Source organism: Cebidichthys violaceus, unplaced genomic scaffold (assembly GCF_023349555.1).
Source record: "Cebidichthys violaceus isolate CVI_PGR_0920_01 unplaced genomic scaffold, fCebVio1.0.p SCAF_4, whole genome shotgun sequence".
NCBI classification, from domain to species: domain Eukaryota; kingdom Metazoa; phylum Chordata; class Actinopteri; order Perciformes; family Stichaeidae; genus Cebidichthys; species Cebidichthys violaceus.
In genome coordinates this window covers 6,837,403-6,849,438 of record NW_027176594.1, presented here as the reverse complement: position 1 = coordinate 6,849,438, position 12,036 = coordinate 6,837,403, and positions in this window count along the sequence as shown.

Genomic DNA, 12,036 nt, shown 5'->3' with positions numbered 1-12,036 from the left:
TGATTGCAAAATGTAAAGATAATATGATAACATAAATGGTTTAGTGGGGGCAAAAACAGGAGTGTCTCTTAAGTGTTTGCCATGGCTGGATTCATCTGCTGGGGGCCCAAGGACAAGATTGATCTGCTGGGCCAGGTTGGCAAGTTTGAGAAGGCTAATACATCTATGAGTTTGAAGACTTACCAGGAATACAAAACAGCTTATATCATATAGTAGACCAGGCCTAGCCTTATTGACCCATGGATGTATACATATTTATTTTTTTTAACGATTATAAATATGTATTGTTTACTGGAGACGTCATTAGCATATTATGGCCAATGTCTGTGGGCGGGGTTGACCTATGACCGTGGTGCGTAAAAAGTTTTTGAGCGGTGCGCGTCGCTGTAGAATTAATAAGCGCGCGGAGGAGTCGAGGTTTGGATTTTTTCAGACTTTGCGGTTTCATAAAAAACTGGCAGCTAACTTACTAGGCTATATAATTAACATGTCAAACAAATAACACGATATTTAAAGAAACCAAGGTTGGGTGGCCAAGAAGGACACGGGACAAACAAGTTTGGATTTGGCTAACTAGCGTTAGGTTAAATTAAGCTAAACCAGCAGGGGAAGGAACGGCCACCATCAAGCCAGCAACAACTCCAGCCAGATGCTGCCGACTTTGTTTAAAATCGGGTGGAAATACACTTGTTCTTCCATCGTGGATGTACTTGACAATTGCCCCCAAGATGATTTCCGGGACATGAATTCACTCCTAAGGGTCATTCCCGATGACACATTGCAGCATGGAGAGACTGCTCCTTGTGATGTGAACTGGCATGGCCTCCCCCACAAGCCACCCAAGGTAATATTAAACCCTGCTTTTATGCAGTTCAGTGGCTCTCAGATTGTTGCATTATTTGTCACTATGTGTTGGCTTTGCACTTAGAACTGTTAGATTAATTTGCTTGCATGATGATGTGAGATTGTAAACTGCTTGGTGGTTTTGGGTTTTAGGTCTGGTTGGTTTTCCTTTGGCTTTGTTGTTGAGCTCTATTCTATACATCTCAGCTGTCTGCCTGCCAAGTGCATGTTAGTGCTTATTGTCAAGCCTGTGCTCATGATCCCATAGTAATATTGATAAATAAAATAACTATATATATTTTTTTCTTTTGCTATCACTTAAGTAGATTTCAGGATGGTTTGCTTGGTTAGTAATCTGCACCTGCTCTTAGATCCAGTGAGCTTGCTGTTTCTCTTGAAATAAACAAAACAGAAAAAATAACTAAATAATGACACATTACAACTGTTTTAGGTCATCTTTGAAGGGTCACGTTTTTGCTGAGTTGACTGAAATAGGTTTTTAATAGGCTGCTGTTTATGCAACTATAGTTGTATTTGTGTCAACAGAGTAGTGGACCAAATGCATTATCTGAATGGAGGCCTTTCACAAAATTGGAATGCTCTGTCCACAATGGAAGCGACAGCAGCTACTGTGTGTAAAACAGTCCATACAGCAACACAATTAGTAATTGTGTGCCTTAATAACTGAAACTGTTGACAAGTCATGGTGAAACTACAATGTCATTCTTCTCTATTGTTTAACCTGTTCAACCACTGCTGTAGATTAAGAATTTATTTTTGAATGTGAGAAGAGACGACAACATAAACACGGTGTACTACGCCTCTGTCAGGAATGTGATCAGTGAATGAAATGTGTGTTTGGTAAGATGAGGATGGAAAGACTGACTGTTTGTCATAGAACAATGGTTGCTCACTCACGTTTGTCTTTCAATCCATGGATTAAATGACAGGTGACACTGTGCTCAGACTGAGGAGGTTTAGTCTTGAAATGTGGGGATTAAATGATGGTTTAGGATTAATTTATGTCCGTAGTTTATTCAGACCTGCACATATGGCTAGCCTGCGTGCAATCAGCGTGGGCAGTGCTAGTCTGCGGCTGTCAGACTTATTTTTGTTACAAAGTGCACTGAGGTCAAACACACAACAAGCTCTGTCTTCACCACAACAAGTCTTATAATTGCCTGTATGATTATTATATGGGTTGTAAGATGTTGATTGTTCAGCATGGTTGTGGGCCTCTGATTAGTTCCTGATTTCATTCTTTGTATGAATTGTGTTGAGCGCTGCAGTGATACATAATCACACAAATCAAATAAGTTAATTTAAAGTTACAGTTCAGTAGTCTATTAAGCAGGTAATCAGCCACAGTTTAAAGGATCTATTACGCCATGTAATCAGGTCCATAAAATATGAATCTGACCCGCCCTGGAGGTGTGGAAGTAACAATCTAGTTTTGACAACAGATATTAAACTAATTTTATTTTATTTTACCAGTGATGGAAGCAGTAATTAGATCCTTCACTGAAGTAAAAGTAGTCATACCACAATGTTGTCTAGAAATACAACAGGTATAAGTTCTGCATACAAAATTGTACTAAAAGTTAGAATAAAAAAAAAAAATGTAATTTAGTTCTCATTATGCAGCAGATTGGAAGTACCACTGTAAGTGAGAGCATTGAAATGATGCAAATGATTATTGATTTTCACATGACCAGCTCGTCAGCAGTGTGTCGGCTTGATGGAACACTAATTGTCTGATGTAGTTGCAGCTCTCATTGGTCATACAGTATATATAAGTTGGAAGTAATGGAGTGTGGTGGTGGTGGTGGTGGTGGTGGTGTGTCTCAATAGCTTTAATTCTCAGTTTATCTGTGTAAATATGAGCAGACCCGTGTGGAATGTGTGTTTGTCTCGGGGTTCACAGCCTTTAGCGATGGAGGTTGAATGTGGGTGGAGGTGTGTTAGTCTGGAAGTCCCCTGGTGTGTGTGTGTGTGTGTGTGTGTGTGTGTGTGTGTGTGTGTGTGTGTGTGTGTGTGTGTCTGGTGTGAAATAAAAGGGCACTGTGAATGATTACAGACGTTATGGCTTATGCCTTTTATGTTCTGTTTAAAGTATGGAAGAATAAACAGATCACCAGTTTATGTAGTGAAAAAAGGGACAATCAAAGCTTGCTTTTAATGACAACCAAGGCCATCATCAAACGTGTCTTACTCGGCGGTTTGTCTGTGTAGGGCTTGACTTCATGACATCAGTGCATTTGGAACGTTCTTTTGGTCAGAAAAAAATGCTCTAGGAAGAAAGTAGTCCTCTTCATTGCTAAATTTAGCAGCATAGTTTGGAGAGTGGTCAATAGTGATGTGGGCATCATTGTAATCTGTCAGAGCTTCATGGTGTTTGTCACAGAACCTCTTCCATACCTCAGATTAGCAGTCGGGTGCTTGGAATTTTGATGTTACAGCATGTGGCCTCTATTATCATTCACGTTTTCGCTCTCTTTTACCGTGCTTTGCATACCAACACTGCTGTCCAATCCAAAGCACTGTCCTCAACAGCCGAGAAGGGGAATACCTCTGCTCTGATTCCCGGCGAATGAAATCACCCCCTGCTGACTGTTCACTTGAAATCCCCCTTTTTATTGCATGTTTTAAATGGTTTTATTGTCTACCCTTTTGATTGCAAACACTGACTGTGTTAAGGAATTTAACACTTGGCATTTAACATCTTTACACGGATAGAATTATTTCTATAACATGTACTGATTCTAGATATAAAAATGTAAAATGCCTTGTTTGCAGCAGCAGGGCAGATCCAACTCTGTTTTTTTTTCTCGTTCTGTTTACTCTTTCTCTGTCATTTCCACATCAAAGAGTGGGCTTGCCTTGTGCATACAGAAAAAAAGGACATTTTTTCTAAAGCACATTTAGTAGTTCAGTTAATGTCAAATAGTATAAGTCAAAATGTTATATTTCTGCCTCTTCAGATCAGCCTTATGTAAGCAAATGTAACAAATATTTGTTAGTAACTGTCATACTTCATACTTGAGTTTTGCCCTCACCCAGTGGTATCAGCAGATGGCTTTCTATAAGCCATGTAGAGACACACTCCTGTTGATAGCCTCTTATTGCTGGTTAGCAATTCTACTCAATATGTGGTATTTCACAATGCTGTGATGGGTTGAGGCTCTGTCCTACTTTCACACTGGCCTTTCACATTGTTCTATTTTTGTTATTGCATCTGCCTGACACTTCCCAGAGAATTAAAACAATTAATACAAACTGTTTTTAGACCCAGGGTGTATCACTGATCTTCACTCAGAGGTTGAATTGCACAATATTTCAATGTCGTTCTCTGTTAAGGTTAAATTTCACTTGTGTCCTGATAAGACCTTCTTCATACTGGTCTAGCCTGTCTTCCACTATTTGCAGACTGCACATTACATCAAAGGCACATCGCAGGTTAAACACACACAATTCAGTACACTTTATTGCTGATACAATCTTTGTTATGTTGGTATTTTTGCTTTGAAGTCCTTCTGTCAGAACCCTTTCCATGAGTAGATGGATAATAGCCAGACAGGGAGGGGAAGGGTTTTTTTTTTATACTTGAGGTTACTTTTTATTACCCACTTAATTGATCCACTCATTCAGTCATAATATGCAGTTAGTCTTAAATTCGTCTTTTTTTTACTCATTTTGCCTGTTTGCCAAAATACAATAGAGCTGATAACACAATGCTGAGATGTTTATGAGATGTTCCATAACAATTTATATTTCACAAAGCTGTGTTGTAATTCTCAATCACCTAATAGCTTTACTTGGATGAAATCAATTCATCTAACAAGAAGTTGTTCGCGAGTGAGAGAACAATGGAACGTGAGATTGTCCGAAGAATCAGAGCAGCTGGGGCGGTATTGCAGTCGCTCTACCGCACCGTTGTGACGAAAAGAGAGCTGAGCCGCAAGGCAAAGGCAAAATCACTCCCTGATTTGACCGTTTTGCAGGCCTTTGCCTCACGAGATGAGAGGTCATTTCAAATAATCTATTTACTTATTTTTGTCAGAACAGCTTCAATAACAAAATTAAATGTTTGAGTAAAACTGTGTAATATAGTCTCTGCTTGCATTGCTCTGTGTTTATGTACTATCTTTAATCCTTAATGTTTCTGTGTAAATGTAATTTTCCAGGCTGAACACCCATCTGCCGTCCACTTTGTTTACCTTTTTTTTTTTTTTTTTTTTTTTACGTTTTCAGCTTCCACTGGTAACCCAGTGTTTAACGTCACATTGCTATGTATTCTGGGTAATTCCCTTGGGCAAAGTCTGCAAAAATGTGGAGTTATGGAAGTGTTCATAAAGGGCTGAAAATGTCTGTGAGAGAGCCCTTAAACACGAAGATTTGACAGTGGGACAGTCCTAAACCCTCACAGACTTTGTAGTAATGCGCCTCAAAGTCTGTGAGTCTGAGAGTGGACACTGGGATTTGGCCCGCCTTTGTCTCACTTTTTAGAGGCCGGTTTGACCATGTCATGGCTTCTCAACTCTCAACCTGTGTCTGTTTGATTCCTTATTGTTTGGCAAAAGTGAGACATTTCTACCAGATACTGGATCAGAGAGGGCAATTTACATACCGAAGCAATCTCCTTATATTTATCGGTCACTCCGCAGCATGTATTAGATTGAAATCAAACCAGACTGGACTCATTCTGTGAAAATATTTCTCAATATAAATCTACCCGTAGTGTGTTATTTTAATTTTGGGACATTTAGGCTGTTCAAATCTAAATAAGAGATTAGTATGGTGCTTTAGATTTTTATCACAAGGATAAATTGTACACCAGCAACTTGGTAATAAATGTTCAAAACCAAGTGTAAACTTTTGAATGCAGCAACAAATTGGTCAAAAGTTAAACAGGAATTAAGCTTCCAGTTTAAAATCCATATAGTATATACAGAGTGAATTGAATAGATCTGCCCCATTGTAACCGATACCTGATGCAACTTTATGAGCTTGATATGGGCTCGATATTGGTATCGGTGCATCCATAAACATACCTGAGGCTATGCTATTTGCCCCCAATAATACTAAGGTTCCTTCCCTCTCTATCTATGGTATTTAGTTTGTTGATGCATATAAATATCTGGGCATTTAATTGGCCCAAAAAAATCTTAATTTCAAGCATTACATTGGAACTCTAACTAAGAAACTCAAGTGGTCACAGGGTGACTTGTAGAGATTTAAGGTATGTTTCTCTCCATCCTTGTGTCAATGTCTGGTTACAGGCCTGTTCCTGTCTCAGCTAGACCAGACGAAGGTGGGACCATTTATGGATCCGCTTGTCCCACTACTGTGGCCTTACTTGACCCCCTTTAACATGCTGCTTTGAGATTGTATTCAAGCTCAGGCTACAGGACTCATCAGTGCACATTGTACAATCTCTATGGTTGATCTTCACTTGCTATGCGCAGAATGCAGCGCCGGTATATTTGAATGTACAAGACCATTCAAGGCAAGTTACTCATGTACATATGCTCAAAGTAAAATAACTACAATTTTAGGTCCGGTATTAAGCTAGACTTAAGAGTGTATTTTATTATGGCCCTTGGTCTTGGAATGACCTGCAGGCTCGACTCGATCTTGACACCCTCATCTCTTTACCAGTTTCACACAAAAGCTAATTGAAGGTTTTACTATAAATTGTTCTTGTGTGTATATTTAATCTCTTCTGTTGATGCGTGTACATTAGTTTTTACTCTGCGCCATTTGTCATTCATTTTATTACGTGTACCCAACGTTTAACTACTTTGTCTGATCGCCATTGAAAAAGAGATTTTATCTATTGGTTTTATTTGGTTAAATAAAGATTAAATAATTAAAAAAACTAACCATCAAATGTCAATGGAAAGATTATCTGTCCTCTTTGTGAATGCTGAATCATACTCTTATGGTACTGAAGATGTTTCACGTTTCTGTAAACATCTTTACTTTAACATGTTCTCATAATTTGGTGTCAGGTGATGGCATGACAAATTTTTTCCTAATTTCACCGGAAAATGTGAATGTGGTGTCTTTTGAAATGGCTTCCGGTCTTTTTCTCTTCAATATAATATTACATGCACATATTATTTCACAGTGTCAGCCATATGTGTGGTGTTTGCTTATCTAACACGGTAAGCACATCCCGGCGTTTCAGATTTTGTCCGGTGAACAGGACACCGTAGAGAGTACATTACATTTTACATTAGTTATTTAGCAGACGCTTTTATCCAAAGCGACTTACAATAAGTGTGTTCAACATTGGTATTCAAGAGAACTACTCCAGAAGTCATAAGTGCACCTCTTTTTTTTTTTAAGCATCTAAGAGCATAAACCAGAGCAAAGGTACAGTGCAGAAACAAACTAATACGAATTCAATAAGTGCTAAGTGGAAGGCTCAGGGTAGTACTTCTTGAAGAGGCGAGTTTTCAGCCTGATGAAAGATGGGCAGCGACTCTGCTGTCCTGACATCAGTGGGGAATTTATTCCACCACTGGGGGGCCAGGACAGAAAACAGCTGTGACCGGGTCGATCGGTCGCAGGGACCTCTGAGCGACGGGGCAACCAATCGCCCCGAGGCAGCAGAGCCAAGTGGTCGGGCGGAGGTGTAAGGCTTGACCATGGCCTGGTGATAGGAAGGAGCTGTTCCTTTCACTGCCCTGTAGGCTAGCACCAGAGTCTTAAACTGGATGCGAGCTCTTACAGAGAGCCAGTGTAGAGAACGGAGAAAGGAAGTTGTGTGGGAGAACTTGTGGTGAACACCAGATGACCTGCAGCTTTCTGGACAAGCTCCAGTCTGATGGTCGTCGCCGGGGCTCCGGCAAGTAGTGAGTTGCAGTAGTCCAGGCGGGAGATGACGAGAGCCTGGATGAGAACCTGCGCCGTCTCGTCAGTGAGGAAGTGGCGAATCCTCCTGATGTTGTAGAGCAGGAATCTGCAGGAGCGTGTAACCAATGCAATGAGAACGACAGTTGGTCGTCCAGGGTCACACCCAGATTCTGTAGCTGCCGAGTGTAATGTGTGCGCCACCCTTGGGGCTCATTTCATCACACACACATTACTTAAATACGCTGTTTGTGAGCGTGTCAGAGGCCGACAAGGCCGCAGAGTTTCTAGGACTTTGATTCAGATGGAGAGCAGAGCACGGAGGTATAGCTGAGACCACTTAGCCTTATCTCCGGCTGCCATTTTGTTGTTGGGCCAGTCACATGCACACTCAGCAGCCACCACCCACATATATATATATGACTGTCTCGAGCCACTGGGCCAACTTGATGCTCAAATAGACACACAAGGAAAGAATGAGACTGCAAAAGAGGAAAGAATGAACTGTCAAAATGCTAACATAAAATTCTCACAGCAGTTGACTTAGTTTGCTGGAACAAGACGTCTATTGTACTACCTTTTCTGCCTGGGGTCAAGGTTTGAGCACATGCTAATATTGAGCAGTTTTAGTTCCTTTATTCTGTCTGGAGATATTAAAACGTACTGTATCGTCAGTTTACGGCTATTTATCTTTCCAGGATGTGGACAGGATCTAAACACGCTCTTGCAGCCTGGGGTAATAAAAGCAGCATTTGAGTACTTCCAAGGTTGGATAATGATTAATAAAGGAGGTGACATCATTGCTCCTTATTATGACAGTGATTACAGGCAGCAACTTAAGATATGCTTACACAAACAAAAGTAGGGACATTATAACATGTTTATGACCTAATGGGAGAACTATGTTTCTTGAGCCTTTTTTTAATAATTTGTTAGTGTAAATGCATCGACCAACTTGAATCTTTCAAAAGGGAAAACTGCACTTCTTTTGTACTTTATTTGTGATGATACAGTCGGACTGACTGACTCTCTCAGGGTGTCTAGTTGTTGCAAAGTTGCCTTGCTTTAGGTCGGTTTTACGGCATACTGACCTTTTAATGCAATCAAGCTGTTAATCAGAGCAACACCAGGGAGAGGGTTGTAAAAAAAAAAAAAAAAAAAGGAGAGATTGGTGACTCAGCACATCACCATTAGTTTCACTTCATTACCATGAGATCTTGATATCACATTTTTGGTGTTTTTAGATTATTATTATTTATTTTTTTTAAACCTATTTATTCAACACAATAATGTTGATAACAAGCTTTTGCTAACACCTTTTGATGTAGTTTGCAATAATTGTACTACACATTTACTTCCACAGTCTTGTGGATGTAAAACTAAAACCTCTTGATAGTTTTATCAAGAGGTTTTTAAGCATACTGTTATAACAGATCAGCCCTTCCTCTCAATGATTTCCGGCATAAGCTAGTCATCTCGGAGGTGTGTGGGTGGCCGAAATGCCTTCATCCTCAGCTGAGAGCCAGCCTGAGTATGACATTAAAATCGCCAGAAGACTAGTAAGGAAATTCATAAAGAGCAGCAAGTACATGAATGGGACGATTATGCTATTCTGTAGTACTTGTTTTCCGATAGCATTCATATTCCAACCTCTTATTAGAGATATAAAAGAACACCCAGTGTGTTTTAGTATTTACTGAACAGAGCGTAGAGAGATAATGTGCCGCTCTGATATAAGGTGAGCTTCAGCAGAAGTGTTTGCACTGTGGTTAGGGTGTGGTCAGTCGTCTCTGCCCTGTTGTTTTTCTTGCCATCAGAATTGGCACTCTGCTCTTACACGCATGGGTCCTCAGGGTTCCTGTAAACTTATGGAAGAGTGTGTAATTTGATTTTAGTCATTTCCAGGTCAGGGGAAGTATGAGAAATAAAAAAAGGAGGAAAAAAAAGGCATTTGGAGCAGGCAGCCAGTGCAGCCAAAATGTTACCACTGTGTAAGAGAACATGGACCAGAGTGAGCTTGATGTCGTCGAAAGCGAGGCAAGAAGTATGGCGTGCGACTGAAGGAACACTTATATGCAGAGCTGCCTCTACGTCTGTACGTCACAGTATGGGCTGGCTCTACAATCCCAAATATAAAGACTGGTTCGCTAAGGATTCCAGGTGGAAAGGTAGATCCAAACTTTGTGTAAAATTTTTGACATCTCCAACATGGGTGAGTCGAAGCAACAGCAAAAGCACTGTCGTTTTTGTCACAGATTTTCTGCAACAAAAGTCATTCGGTGGAAATTTGAGTCTGAAAAAGTGTGGTAACCCTGGATTGTGAAGTTGCTGAAGTAAACTTGAGGTTTCCATTTCTCTTTATTCTGTGTGTTGCGTCCACATAAAATTGTCTCCGAGAAATCCAGTTCCGCTCACACTGCTGCATGCAGACTTCCTGTGGTTGAGGGGGCGGTGTTTATTGAATGGATTTGAGACGATTACTCAGATGAGATGGTGTGTATGGTCCGATCCTGACAGACTTATCACCCTAAAATGTTAGAGGCACAGGAAGTGAGGACAATGGATTTATAAAGAGGCTGACAAACACCATATGTTAATTCACCCAAACACTACTTAGAACATTTGAATGATATTAAGCAATGTTTAAGAAAATTAAAAAAAACAAAAACATGAGGCCTAAAACTCAGTAAGAAAGAAAAATTATGAATTCAAATTATAACAACACTGACAACAATGGTAATGATAGCAACAACAACAGCAATAGTAATATCTTGCTGTGCCTTTTTATCCTGCAAGAGGAACAGAAAGAGAAACCTGCCGGTCTAATCAGAATAAAATCACATGATAAACCAGTGTTGAGTCCAGGGATTGCCTATACAGTTATATAATTTTAATGACAGACCTTTGCCTTTTGATAAGACTTTGATTAGTATAACATGTCCTTCATCCGAAAGTCATTATATCTTAAATAGCAATCACTTTATGATTATTATTTTACCATCACCTTCACCTGTACTCATTTTGCCTTAATGTACCTTTGGCAGTTGAAATTTGTGGATTATGTATTTTGTCACCACCAGGGGGCAGGATTGATTCTAATATATTGCCAAGCCCATCTGATTGATTTGTAGCGAAATGTTTTGTTTTTTTCTACCTGTGTGGATATGCTCGCATCTCTATTATTGATATAGGTATAATTATGGACTAATTACAATGTGTTAAATATGAAGAAAGGGTATTTTTTTCTTATAAAATACAGCTTAATACATTTCTGAGACAAGTAAAATAGCACTTGGAGGCTCACCAAAGGCTTTAAAAAAAAATGTTTTAACATGATTATCTGACTTTAACCTCAGAAGATACTTTTCACATTTGCATCTGTCAGCACTGCCTCTTCACTCAATTTGTCTCATTAAATGAAGCAGTCATTGCCGATCTAAATGAACACTTGCCAGTGAACAATGTAAGGTTATTGTGACCAAATGTTAGACGTTGAAGTCAGCAGAGAGGAGATGGAGGCTGCGGCCGTGCGGTTTGAGCTGCTCTCAGACAGATAATGTGTGTAGTCACCCGCCCTCTCCCCCCTCCCTCTGCCTCCCACATCAACACCATCCCTCCGGGCAATATGAGACGTCTGGGAGAGCAGAGGGGTGAAACCGGAGAGATGGTGCAGTCACTGGCCCATGTAATAGAACGATAGAGGAGTGTGCCGGCATGAACATGCGCGCGTACACACACACACACACACACACACACACACACACACACACACACACTGTCATTTGTAAGTTACATGTGAATATGCTGAGCGGATTGATTTAGGAGTGTTTAGACAGCAGAGGAACCAGCAGTCCAGCATTCATTTTGTCTGGAATTTTGTTATTTTTTTTTTTTTTGTTCTTACTGTTTCCTTTTTACAATTCAGGGGTTAGTTCCAATAGAATAACGTTCCAGAGTATAAAGGGCTTAACATCAAATACAGATCAAACAAAAATGATACAAGCAATGCAGACACACAAGTGGAACTGCAATGTATGACCTATTGCTACCAATTTAGTCCAGAAAAAAAGTTTCCAGACCCCGAGGTGACATCATCAGATTCTTTGTTGTCAACCAACATTCCAAACCCCTAAGATATTTAATGCATAATTATATGAAACAGGAAAAGGAACCAAAATCTCACATTTAAGAAGCTCGGAGAGATTTGCCAAAATCTTGTGTGCTATAAGTGTGTTTGCAAAGTATACATCTATGCTGTCTAGACAGGCTCAAATTCACTTTTTTTTTTATTTTTCACCCACTCAGCATGAAAAGCAAAGTGTAATGCCTGAAAAA